The sequence below is a fragment of the Lissotriton helveticus genome, chromosome 4_1 (assembly GCF_964261635.1).
Source record: "Lissotriton helveticus chromosome 4_1, aLisHel1.1, whole genome shotgun sequence".
In the NCBI taxonomy this organism is placed as follows: domain Eukaryota; kingdom Metazoa; phylum Chordata; class Amphibia; order Caudata; family Salamandridae; genus Lissotriton; species Lissotriton helveticus.
The window spans coordinates 415386455-415399800 of record NC_136063.1 but is presented as its reverse complement, the minus strand read 5'-3'; the positions used below and the strand labels follow the sequence as shown (position 1 = coordinate 415399800).

The window sequence follows — 13346 nt, the reverse complement described above, 5'->3', positions numbered from 1 at the left end:
TCAGCACAATGGAGATCTCAGGGAGTCTGTAAGGATCTCCAGAGAAGCTGCAGCGGATGTATCTTGGTGGAGCGTTGAGGGCAACCTGTCTCAAGGAAATCCCTTCTATCTTCCTCCATCGGTGGCCACAGTGATCATGGATGCCTCCACTCTAGGGTGGGGTGCTCATCTGGGGGATATGGAGATCAAAGGTCTTTGGCCTCCAGAGGAAAGGTTGCTTTACATCAACCTTTTGGAATTGCGGGTGATACGGTTGGCGCTCAAGGCCTTTCTCCCTTCCCTTCGCAATCAGTCGGTTCAAGTCCTGACGGACAACACTGCCGCGATGTGGTACGTCAACAAGCAGGGAGGAGTAGGGTCCTATCGTCTCTGCAGAGAGGCGTTGTGGCTCTGGTCGTGGGCTCAGGACCATCGGATTTGCTTGATGGCAAACCATCTGGCCGGGGTGCTGAACGTGGGTGCGGACAGTCTGTCGGCAGTTCTCTGCCGACTTCGAGTGGAGGCTTCATCCGGAGGTGGTTCGACACATATGTCAGACGTGGGGAACTCCTCGGGTGGACCTGTTTGCCACTCTAGAGAACGCGCACTGCCTGTCATTCTGCAGTCTCCAGTTTCTGAGGCAGGAAACGTTGGGGGACGCGTTTCAGTTGAGTTGGAGCTCGCAACTCCTTTACGCGTTTCCTTCCATACCCTTGATTGTTTGGGTTCTGTGGAAGATTCGCCAAGACCGGGCCCAAGTTACATTGATCGCCCCGGATTGGCAAAGAAGGGTGTGGTACATGGATCTTCACATCTCGTGGCACCCTCCGCTCCGTCTCCCTCTCAGGGCAGATCTCCTCTCTCAGATGGAGGGGCAAGTTCTACACCCCTAACTCCAGAGCCTGTACCTTGATGCCTGGAGATTGAACGGTGCAATTTGTATTCTTTTTCTCTCCCGCCTGATGTGATGGACGTTATTTTATCGGCCGGGCGACACTCCACCATCTTTCTGATATTCTTTGTTTTTCTCTTCATTTGGCCCAGCAGGATTGAACTATGTCCACTGTTAAAGGATATTTGTCGGCATTGTTGTGTTTACCTGATCAGCCTTCTTTATTTAAGTCTCCTATAGTCTTAAGATTCATTAGGGGCTGACAAACATGTTTCCTCCCACTGCTTTTATTATGCCCCAGTGGGATTTGAATCTGGTGTTAATTTTTTTTATGGGTTCTACGTTCGAACCTATGCATAGTTGTCCGTTGAGGCTTTTGACATGTAAAACGGTCTTCCTGGTAGCTATCAGTTCGGCAAGGAGGGTGAGTTAGCTCCAGGCTTTGAGTTCAAAGCCTCCTTTTCTGAGCATACATGCTGAAAGAATGGTACTTAGGACCAGGGCTTCTTTTCTGCCTGTGGTGGTGACTCCCTTCCACCTAGGTCAGTCCATTACCCTTCTTACTTTCTATCCTCCCTCTCACCCAGGCAAAGAGGAGGAGAGACTTCATCGTTTGGATCCAAAGAGGGCGATTAGCTTCTACTCTGGACAGAGCAAAGGACTTCCGTCAAGATGACCAGCTCTTTGTTGGATATGCTGGTCGTATGAAGGGCAAGGCGGGGCACAAGCGCACTTTATCCAGGTGGATCATCTTGTGCATCAAGATACGCTACTCCCTGGCTGGTAAGGAGCCTCCTGTAGGCATTCGAGCTCATTCCACCAGGGCTAAATGATCTACTTCTGTATTGTCTAGAGGTGTTCCTGGTTTGGACATATGTAAAGCTGCAACTTGAGCCTCCCTCCACACTTTCGCGAAGCATTACTGCTTCGATTCTGAGGTGAGAAGGGATGGCCATTTTGCGCTTTCTGTTTTACAGGACTTTTTGGCATAGAAGGGTGCACACCCGCCCTCCTGTTGAGGTACTGCTGTGGGATTCTATTCATAAGATGAGGAATCCACAGGGAGATGTATCCATCAGAAGAACAAGTTACTTACCTTCAGTAACGTTTTTTCTGGTGGATACAGTATCTGCCTGTGGATTCCTCAGACCCACCCACCTCCCCATTGTTCAACCTTTTATACCATAAAAGCTTTTTTTGTGTACTCAAGATTTTGTTACCTCTATTGGTTTATTGTTGTCTTGTTTGAAGTGCAAGCTTTCTTATTTCATTATACACTGAGTGTATTTGTGTGAATTCTGTATGCATGGTCTCTATGGTCTGTTCGCTCGTTTTGCCTCAGTGGCACAGAAAAAATGGGTGGAACTGACGTCATCACGCCGACGTGGTCTTCTTCTGGCTCTGGTGACGTCATGCAGAGCCGCGTGCAGAGCCATGACGCTGTGACGACCTCGTCGGCGCGGAGAGCTACGAAAAATTTCTGCGGAATGCTGGCGCAGGGGATATTCATAAGGTGAGGAAACCACAGGCAGATACTGAATCCACCAGAAAAGGCGTTACCGAAGGTAAGTAACTTGTTCGTTTTCCCCACATGTAGTGTTGGTGCATGGTTGATTAATTAATACACATTATTAAGAAGAAGTGTTATGAACTGAATATGCATTGTCTAAATATGTAACAAAGCCAAAGTCTCTTGAGACGGGAACAGGGAGTGTAGATTACAAGTAAAAGGAGCTGGGAGGAGAGAACACACATTCCATTTTTATCTTCAAAGCTAAAGAGGAAACTGAAATCACAAGTTTTTCTACACTGCAAAAAACACATGTTAATTCAGCACAAGCATTTCAGACTGAAAGCGTTTTGACCAGGCCTCATTTCATGTCTTTCACTTTGCAGGCACCAAAAGTGCCCCTTTTAAAAAGCATTTGACTAGGCCTCATTTCATATTTCATGTGCCATGTGTTTTCACTTGCACCAAAATCTGCGTGCTAATTTAAATGCAGTCTGTCTGAAACACAAAACGGAGTGATGCTTAATCTTGATGACATCTAGCTCTATCACCGTTTTCGTTGCTTTAAATAGCTGCTTCAATTATGCTTCGTGACCTGACATGGCTTTCACCTCAGCTGCTGGCTCTGGCAGCAGGCATTGTGACGTCAGAACTCTACTGTAATAACTCATAATAGTCAAGTTCTGACATCTTTACTTTCTAATCAGTGACTGATTGCGTCACTAGTCGCTGATTATAAAGAAATTATAGACAAGCATTTTTACAGGGATTACAGAATCCCATTTATTATAAGACCTATATTGTTGGTGTTATTGGGTCCACAAATGCATTGGGAAATTTTTCTAACATTTATGACTTCAATGAAAATTCCTACAATTCAAGATAAGGACTACAAGTAAGTAACTATTTCTTCTGATGGATAATCTGCAGATTCCTCACGATTTCTTTTCAGATGCCAACTGGATTCATAAACTTCTATAGCTCTCCCACACCAGTAAAGGGTCCATAGCAACATGGGAAGTGGCTTTCTGGTGATGTTATTGGAGCCATAATGCCCCCACCTCGACGCATCAGCTCCTTTTTTACTAAGCCCTTACACGTGGAACCAGAACTTGCTCTCATTGTTCTAAGAAAGTTTCTTCACAAGTCAAATTGTGCTAGGGGTATGTCTCCCAAAGAGATGAGGTTTTAAGCCATGTGGGAATTTTGAGGAGCAAATGTCGATCACAGACCCTCATTGTGATGCCTTGGGCTTGAGGCATGCCTCTAGATCATGTGATCTAGGCTTCTGTATTAAACCCAAGGCTATTGTAGAAAGAGAGGCGAAACTTAGCATAGCTTACGCCTGTGATGCGTCACGATGCAGGTCTCTGCTTTGATCTAGATCTTTATCTTCTCTCTCTTCCAAATCTTTGAGAGGGAAATATCACAAGCACAAAAAGAGGAAGCACACCTAATTGTTCTGAAAACATTGTTCTTTTTCTTCAAAAGGTATGTTGCCACACATTCCCTGCTTCCCACCGAGTTGTCTTCAGAACCGGAGTTGGTGGAATTCCAGCTCACCAAAGAGATGTCTGCGGTGCTGTTGGCCTTGGGCCCATACGCCAGGACTCCTGCCATATTCTTGTGGGTCTGTTTTGATGCTGCTTATGACTTACCTCCAGTTCCCGCTACCAGGTGCCATTCCAGCATTCTTTCTGAATGCCATGTTCAAAAGGTTTGGACGTGCAGTAGTCCCCTCTACAGCATGGTCTACACATCAACCTACTTGAACTGAGGGCATGGCGTTTCTGATTAGTTTGTTAGATCTAAAAAGGCAACACTACCACAAGGTGGTACATCAACAAGAAGGAAGGAGTGGGAGGGTCTTACCTTCTCTGAGATTCGCTGAGGATTTGGACATGGGTGCACCAGCATGGGATCTGGCTAGTTGCCACCCAACTAGCCAGTTCTCTGAACACCAAGGCTGACAGTCTCAGTCTGCTTCAACTCGTTGACCATGAGTGGCATCTCTACCTGTATGCAGCGCAGAACATCCTTGCTCTGTGATGCACGCCTTGGGTGGATCAGTGATGCACGCCTTGGGTGGATCAGTGATGCACACCTTGGGTGGATCAGTGATGCACACCTGAAGTGGATCTGTTCGCCACTTGCAGTAGTTGCTCGCAGTTCTGTGCCCTCCAGTATCCTGTGCAGGGAGCCTTTAGGCATGCATTTCAGTTCATGTTAATTTTTCCACTTCACTGTGCATTTCTTCTCATGCCCTTGATCCCTGAGGAAGATTCCCCAGGTCGTCTTCTTCACTGTGGAATTGCCGACACAGATATGGCACCTCTCCCTTTGTCCCCTGTAACTCCTTCCTCTCTGAGCGGACCATCCCTCCCATTTAGAGGAATAGGTTCTGCATTCCAACCTCTAGAGTCTCCATATTCATGCCTCTAAATTGTGCAGGTGCCTCTAGTTTCTTTTCAGCTGCTGTCCGATCTAGTCCACATGAGCCTTTCTGCTGATAGCCTCTCCTCCAAGAAAATGTCTGGAAGGGGGAGTAGATTTGCCACCTGATGTTTGTAGCATTATGTGGACTCCTGAAAAGACGGCCAATTAGATGCCCTTTGCTTCGCTTACTCACTAGCGTTGATCAGTTGTTGGCCAGTACTGTTAACGAATACATTGCAGCCTTGTCTCCATTTCACTACCTCCCATACCAACTATACCTGTACAAATCCCAGATTTTGATTATGCTTTTGAAAGGACAGACCCCCTTTTTACCTTTGTCCCCTTTTATTATTTTCCAATGGGATCTGAATCTTGTGTTGACTTTTTTGAATGTTGCTTCTTTTGAGCCAGTACACAGATTGCAGCTCAGCGTGTTGCCTCTTAAATTTTTTTTTATAGTAGCCATTGCTTTGGGGAGAAGCATCAGCAATTTGCAGGCTCTGAGTGTAAAAAGTCCTCTCGCCTGCTTCTTTCCAGACAGATTGGTCCTGAGAGCTAAAGTAGTCTTCCTTCCCAAGATGGTGACCACTTTCCATCTAAAATAATCTAGGACCCTAACCCCTTTTTACGGTCCAACCCCTCCAAATAGGAGGAGTGGCTACACTCGCTGGACCCCGGAAGTGCAGTCAATTACTACATCGACTGCACTAAAGGCATATTGTCTGAAAACCAGCTCTTTTTGGGGTACAGGATCAGCTGGAAGGGCAAGGCAGTCCAAAAGCTGAATCATCCCAATGGAGAATTGTGTGTACCAATATTTTATTGTATTGTAATTGCATTTATAAAGAGCTTACTACCCCTGACGAGGCGTCAAATCGCTTCTTCGGCGAGTAGCACGCTACTCCGTGACCCATAGAGGATTAGTGTTGAATTAGTATAGTGAAACATGCAAGTACATTTTAAGTGGTAGATAGGTTAGTCAGTTATTTGGATTTGGAATGATAGCAGAAGGATTGAGGAGGACAAAGGTTTGTATTTATATAGCACTTGTTGACGCACGCTATTCAGGAAGCCTACAAAGGATTAGTGGTGTATTAATATGGTGAAATATGAAGTAATTTCAGTGGTGAATATTAGTCAGTTACTTGGAGTGAGAAGGATAGCGGAGGGGTAAAAGGGTAAGAAAGATTTGCATTCATATAGCACTTGTTACCCCTGATGGGTGTTGAAGCGCTTTTCTGGCGATTAGCACGCCACTCCGAAACCCATAAAGGATTACTGTTGAAAATTTAGTATAGTAAAAAAATATGATGTAATTTGAGTAGTGGATATGTTATTCAGTTATTTGGGTAGTATATTAGTATAGTTTAATATGGAATTTGAGAAGTGAACATGTTAGTATATTAATTTCGATCGAAAAGGATAGTGGAGGGATAAAAGAGTAAAGCATTTTTTTTTTTTAGGTCTTAGCAGTAGGAGGAGGCTTTTGGATGAGTAAAAAGGAGTTTTGGAGGGGAGGACTCGGAGGGAAGAGTTTAGAAAGGTTTGTTTTAGGGGATCGGTATAGTAAAAGAGGTGTCAGGTGATGCAAGGAGGGGTAGAGTAGGAGAGAGTCTAGAAAGGGTTATTTTGGCAATCATAGTAGTGGTATGGGGTTTGGGATAAATGAGAGTGGATGTAGAGGATATATTGATAGATGTATAGGATGAGAGATAGGGTAGTGCATTGGAAGGAGTAGTAGAAGTTTGAGAAGAGTCAAAGTTGGGCTAGAAGATATATTGAGCGAAGTATAGGCTGAGAAATAGGGTAGTGCATTGGAAATGCTAAATTAGAAGAAAGTGATAAATATATAGATCCATAATTACATTGAAAGTATATAGATGCATAAAGGAGGTAAGTATATGTAGATTAAAGATATTGATAGAGGCACAGGATGAGCAATAGGGTAGTGCATTGGATATGCTTTTTCAGGAGAAAAGTAACAGACACACAGATCCAAGTACATGGAAGGTACATGGATGCACAATGGAAGTATGTACATGTTGACCAAAGATGATATTTATTTATTATTTTTTTCTCTCAACAACATAGTTATTTTACATGTTTATACAAAGTAATACACAAAGATAGGTACATATCTATAGTGAAAGAAATGCTTGTATAGAGGGATATGCTGTACATTTCTGTTTGCGTATGGTGCTTATGTGGGGAAGAGCCAAATCCTAAGTAGTTTTCTGAAGATAAGGTGGTTGTCGCTGGACCTTATGTTGGGGGGGAAAGAGTTCCATAGTTTGACTGCTTGAACCGAGAAGGATGTGCCACCCATGTTTTTTTTTCTTGTATGCTGGGATTTTGAGGCGAGCTGCTCCTTTAGAGCGGAGGTTCCTTTGTTGAATGTGTTTGATTTTATTCCTGATGAAGAGTGGTCCAATTCCATGTATTGCTTTGTGGGTGATACAAAGCAGCTTGAACGTGGATCTTCTGGCAACCGTTAACCCAATGCAGGGCTTTCAAGGCAGGGGAGATGTGGTCTCGCGGTTTGATATGCAAGAGTAGTCTGGCAGCAGAGTACTGAATCCGTTTTAGTCTTTTCATGGTCGATCTGTGGTAGAGGCTATTGGCGTAATAAAGTTTGGACAGAACAAGGGAAATGGTAGCTTGGACCTTGTGTAGAAATCCCAAATGAGGGAAAATACGTTGCAGTGTTTTTATAGTAGCAAAGCTTGATCTTGCTAGTTTATCCACTTGGGCATTCATCGACAGCTTGGAGTCCATGGTCATTCCGAGGTTTCTTACTACCTTCGATACTTTAGGAAGTGATCCCAGTTCATCAGGCCATGCGGCAAGCGGGTTGTAATGTTTCCAATCTCCACACGTGAGTATTTCAGTTTTTGAAGCATTCAATTTGAGATGGCTCCAGGTCATCCACTGATCCACGCTCTGAGACAGCTGAAAATTGGTGATTTTCCAATGTCTTTGGGGCATTCCAGTTGGAGTATTTGCGTGTCATCTGCATAGTTATAGCACGTAAGGTGAAATTTATTGATCAGTACTGGTAATGACTTCATGTAGATGTTGAAAAGCATGGGCGAGATGATAGAACCTTGAGGGACCCCTGCTTTTGTGGAGTACGGTTTGGACGAGAAAGGTGGGGTATGGATGACATTAGTTCTGTTTCGAAGGTAGGACGCGATCCAGTCTAGAGCAGTTCCCTCTATGCCGGCTTCATAGAGTCTTTGTTTCAGAGTGTCATGGTCAACCGTGTCAAAAGCAGCTGAGAGGCCAAGAGGAGTAGCGCAGCAACCCTGTTGCGGTCAACTGTATTCTTTAGTCATCCCAGATGGCAAGGAGGGCAGATTCAGTGCCTCTTCCCGGATGGTATCCTGTTTGGAAGTCTGAAAGTATGTCATTCTCTTCAATGAATTGTGATATCTGGACAAACGCTGCTCTTTCTATCAGTTTACCCAGGAACGGTCCATTTGTAATGGGTCTGTAGTTGTCCGGGTTCAGCGGGTCCAAGTTTGTCTTCTTCAGTAAAGGGCATATGTATGACTTTTTGAGTTCTTCTAGAAATTTTCCAGTAGTTAAGGAATCGTTGGTGATTCTTCTTACTGGAGTGGCAGCAGAGGTTGTCAAAAGAATTGTCTTGAAAGTTTGTGGCGGACAGGGGTCAGAAGGGCTGCACGAAGGTGTGCAGTGTGTGTGTTGTGCGAGAGGAGGGTGTTTGTTGGACAACTGATGGAAGGATCATTATATGTTTGTTAGTGATAAAAGGTAGTCTGTTGGTTGTGATTACAGCAGGGAGAGTGTGTCTGAATGGGATGTAGTTATGTATGGTGTTGATTGGCGTTGTGTTAGTGATGAGTGTATTGGTTAGTGGTATAGGATAGAGTTGTGTACTGTTTGTAGGTGATGGTGGATATGTGTGGTAGTTGGGATAGTAGGGTGTGTAGATGTGGTTTGGTTGGGTTTGTTGTGCATGCTGGTACATTAATCTGTGCATAGTGTTGTGCGTGGTGTACATTTGGTGTGAGTGTGTTGCTCTGTTTGTGGATGTGGATGGTGTGGGCTGGGTATTGCTAAATGAGAAAAAAGGCAGCATTTCTGGCCCTAGTCCCGACCAGTCTTGAACAGGCTCAAACAGGCAACTGCCCTTGTCCTCTCTGCCCTTAACAGGCTCATACAGGCAACTACCCTTGTCCTCTCTGCCCTTAGCCTCTCTGCCCGGGCTGAGACGCCCTAACCCTGGCCTTTTTTATAGCCCTAGTAATCAGGTGACCCCTTCAGCCAATGGGAACCTAAGCCCTAACACTATCCAATCACAACGATAACCCTAAAATCTAGAACCAATAGGAGACCAGGACCTTGTAGTTAATCCTAGCCCTAGTCCAAGCACCCAATCAGTTAAAAAAACCCTGATCTCTACGTCCAATAAAAGCCCTAGCCCTACCAGTAGTCCCAAAACAAGTCCATGCAACCAATGGCACAGGTAGCCCTAGTCCCTACTTCCAATAGAAATCCTAACCCTACTATAAGTCCCACACCTAGTCCAGCAACCAATCACACCCTTGCAAAAAGGGGGCTGCCAGAGGCAATTCAGGCACATTCCACCTGAGCAAAGTCTTCCACTTCAGCATCAGCCAGGGATGTTCCTGTCATTGAGATCTGTCAGGTAATGTCATGGGCTTTCTTCAAACCTCCACCAAGCATTATTGCCAGGATTCAGAGGTGATAAGTAGTGGCAATTTTACATGTTCAGTGCTCAAGGATTTCCTTGTTTGACCATTCCTTCAGACCCAGCACCTAGGGAGGTACTGCTCTTGGATCTAGTTAACAGGTGAGGAAGCTGTAGGGAAAAGTATCCATCAGAAGCAAAAGTTACTTACCTTCAGTAATGTTCTTTCTCGTGGATGTTGTACCTGCAGCTTCATCACAATCACACCATTTTCCTTGTTCTGAAGCATAGTCATAGGCCTGGTAAAAAGATTCCTTGTCTCTTCTTCTAAGGATATGGAAAAAATGGACAGAAAACTGACTTTGATGCACCAGGTTGGATACTTTTTGGCTCCAGTGATGTCACCAAGATGTTGTTCCCGGTCCTGAAATAGTCAAGCACCCCCTACAAATGTTTCCGGATCCAGTCTGGCACCTAGTGATAAACAGATGATGAATCTGTAGGTAGAAAGAGCTTCCACCAGAAAGACTGTTATGGAAGGAATTTTGCCTTAAATGGGAATACCGTAAGAAATTTTGAAGTTGAGGACAATGAAAAGTTCCATTAACAGAAATTGGGATGATCATCTAACATTATAGAAGCAGCTGCAAAATAGTAGGTATGTCAGGTACTGCTGATGCTGGAAACCAAACTAGCTTGAGTATCAGCACTAGGCTTTCTGGTAATGTAACCAAGGCACTAGGGGAGAATATGAACTTATAGCTTGAAGTATGCATCTTTGGATAGAGAAAGGTACACCACTTAATTAAGTGTAATAAGAGCAGTACAACTTTACAAAGGACTGGGGAGACAAACCCTGAAATTCAGAATTCCATGTTGACTACTTATATAACAATTGTTAACAGGAGTTTGAAATCTTATAAAATTGCCTTAACAAGAGGGGCGACCTCTCTCGTGCTAAAAATCTACATGACGTGTCTACAGTACTGCCCTTGCAGTGCTATGGACACGTGGCACATCAGGATATCATTGATATTTTCTCCATTCCTGGCACTCGCTCACCATCCGGATGGCATCTAACTACTTCCTTTCAGCCAATGGGTATTGATTTGTTTTCATCAATGAAGCCTAGTGCATTGATGCTGTTAATACTGAACCTGGAAGCCAACAGAGACATAGCGAGGGAAGTAGCATTTTCTGGCACCGTTTCAGTCACTGGTGGCCCTTGAGATGGGAGCAGTAGCATTGCAAAGGTGAGAGACAATCCCTTCCAGTTGAGGTTGGATTTTTTTTTTCCTGAGTAGCACAAATGTTCTTGAGCTAGGTTTTTTTGTGTGTTTTTTTTTTTCACAACAGATTTTATTGAATAATCAAGCAAGGCAATGAATGTGGTACCCCACAGTCAGGAGAAACCACCACGCAGATGAAGACATCACATAAAACAGGATTGAAATCTGAGTCAAACATATTGCAATCGCTATTAAGCAACCCACTCCCACCCATTCCCATCCCCAACACCCAACCGCCCTCAACCAATCCCACCCCGCAATCCCTCCCTAACCCCATGCACATGCGAAGAAGAAACAGCTGTAAAGACGTATGGAGTGGTCGGTCCGGCACCAGACACAGGCCTACACTAAGGGGGAAGCTCAGAGTTCTTCCTCAGGGTCAACGGGGGGGTCAAGCGGCAAGTCTCTATACTCAGCCCATCTTTTCCAAATCCGAAAGTGTTTGCGGGGGCACCCACGCGCTTCAAAGATAGGGCGCTCCAGGCCCATGCAAAAGTCCAGACCCGCCCTCCAAACACACAGGGGGGGAGCCCGTTCATCCTTCCACGCCCGCGCTAGGTCTCTCTTGGCCAGTACCAACCCCAACAGCAGTAGGTGGCGCTTATAGCGATTCCCTCCCACCCCCTCGAGAATATGAAGCAAACCTAAGCGATGTGTTCGGGGCAAGTCCCATCCTAACACTTCAGACAAACAGCTCCACACACCTCTCCAAAAGCCAGCAAGCCTAGGACACAGCCACAGGGTATGGAGCAGCGAGCCAACCTCCGCACCACAACGCAAGCATTCCGGCGATGCAATCAGTCCAGCCTTCCAGAGGCGTTCACGCGTAAAGTAGGCCCTGTGGAGGACCTTAAATTGGATGAACCTGAGCCTCATCGCGATCGCCGTCCCACGCGGGGATTCCAGGGCCTCTCGCCAGTCATCTTCGTCTAGTGACCCGACATCAGCTTCCCATGCCGTCCGCAGGGGAAGAAGGTCGGAGGCGCAGTGGGTGACCATAGTCTGGTAAATGCGGGACACCTTTTTTTCCCCAAGCTCCCCCATGAACAGCTTCGCCTCAATGGGGCTAAAGTCGGGGAGCGACTCCAGGTCGGCAATGTACGGTGTGAGTGCATGCCGCAGCTGCAGGTAACGGAAGAACTGAGTCCGCGGCAAGTGGAACTCCTCACTTAGGACCTGGAACGACTTAAGAGCAGCACCAGACAGCACATCACCCAGCGACGATATCCCGATTGCATCCCAGCCACCAAAACCCGGCAAGGAGGCCAGGGCTGGCAACCTGCCATTACGCCACAGCGGCGTTTCCGCCGTCAGCCTACCCCACCAGCCCATGCGTCGCAATGCCTGACGCCAAACAAGGAAGACTGTCTTCGTAACACTAGGCAAGCCCCGACGCAGCCGGGCGGAGTAGAGAAGCATATGGAGGGTATTATCGCCCATAAGTGCACGCTCTAATGCATATGCCGGGTCGCCTCTATCACCATACCACCAGTCATTAAGGACGAGGAGATGAGCTGCCTGGTAGTAGGACAGAAGGTCCGAGGTGGCGAGTCCCCCACAGTATGTAGAGAGGAAGTACGTGCGTAACGCCACCCTGGCCGAACCCCCGGCCCACAGGAATTGCCCCAGGACCGAGTTCACTCGCCGAAACCAGGAAGCCGGCACCGAGTGGGGATAATTTTGCAATTGGTATAAAAGGCGTGGAAGCGCCACCATCTTAAAGATGGCGGACCGGCCAAAGATGTTAAGAGGCATCCGGGACCATGTTTTAACGTCGGTCTGCACCCGCTCCCATTTGTGTGTTTTTAAACCACAGCTGGCAAGTAAAAAGTAGGTGTGAATATCTATAACGAGTGTTACTCAGCAAAATTTTCCTTGACATGGGATGTGCAATGAATAAGTCAGGTGGAAGTATTTCATTGCACGTTTTACATTTTGTCTACTTTTTTTCTTCACATGAACATGTTTTCCTGTATGCAGAAGCCTCTTAGCTCACGCCTTTGTGACATTTAAGTGTGTTCCTCAACGGTTGTATGACATCACAACGCATGCTTTTACCACACATGCCATTACAACGCAGTTTTTACAACGCAAGTCGTTACAACGACTTGCGTTGGGAGGGCGTTGGATAGTGGAATAGTTTAATTTTCTATTCCAACTCCAGTCCCCGTGGATAGTAGGGAAGGTGTTGGATACAAAGTTAAGCTATTCCCTATCCTACAGCGCCCTCCAGCGCAAGTCGTTGTAATGACTTGCGTTGTAATGACTTGCGTTGTAATGACTTGCGTTGTCATGGTTGCGTTGTAATGGTAGTGCGGGGTAAAAGTTGCGTTGTAAAGTATGTTCCCCTCCTCAACAATTTCTGTCCTCTAAACAAAGTTCCTCCAACCGTACAAATTGTTTTAGAATACCTACACAGGTAAACATCTGTGAATCTTCCAAGCATTTTGCAAGGCCATCTCACATGACACATCATCTGTCATGCCCCTAACCTGAACTACAGTGCTTCAAACTGGTCCATATTGTTAGATTTTCCACCTCCATGAGGGTAATTTAGTGTACTGT

General features: G+C 45.8%; 1 protein-coding gene across 1 annotated transcript in view; it reads left to right on the top strand.

Moving 5' to 3' along the window:
* SPAG1 (sperm associated antigen 1) overlaps positions 1 to 13346 on the top strand; it is a 906455-nt gene that overhangs the window by 627644 nt on the left and 265465 nt on the right. The gene's annotated exons all lie outside the window — the stretch shown is intronic.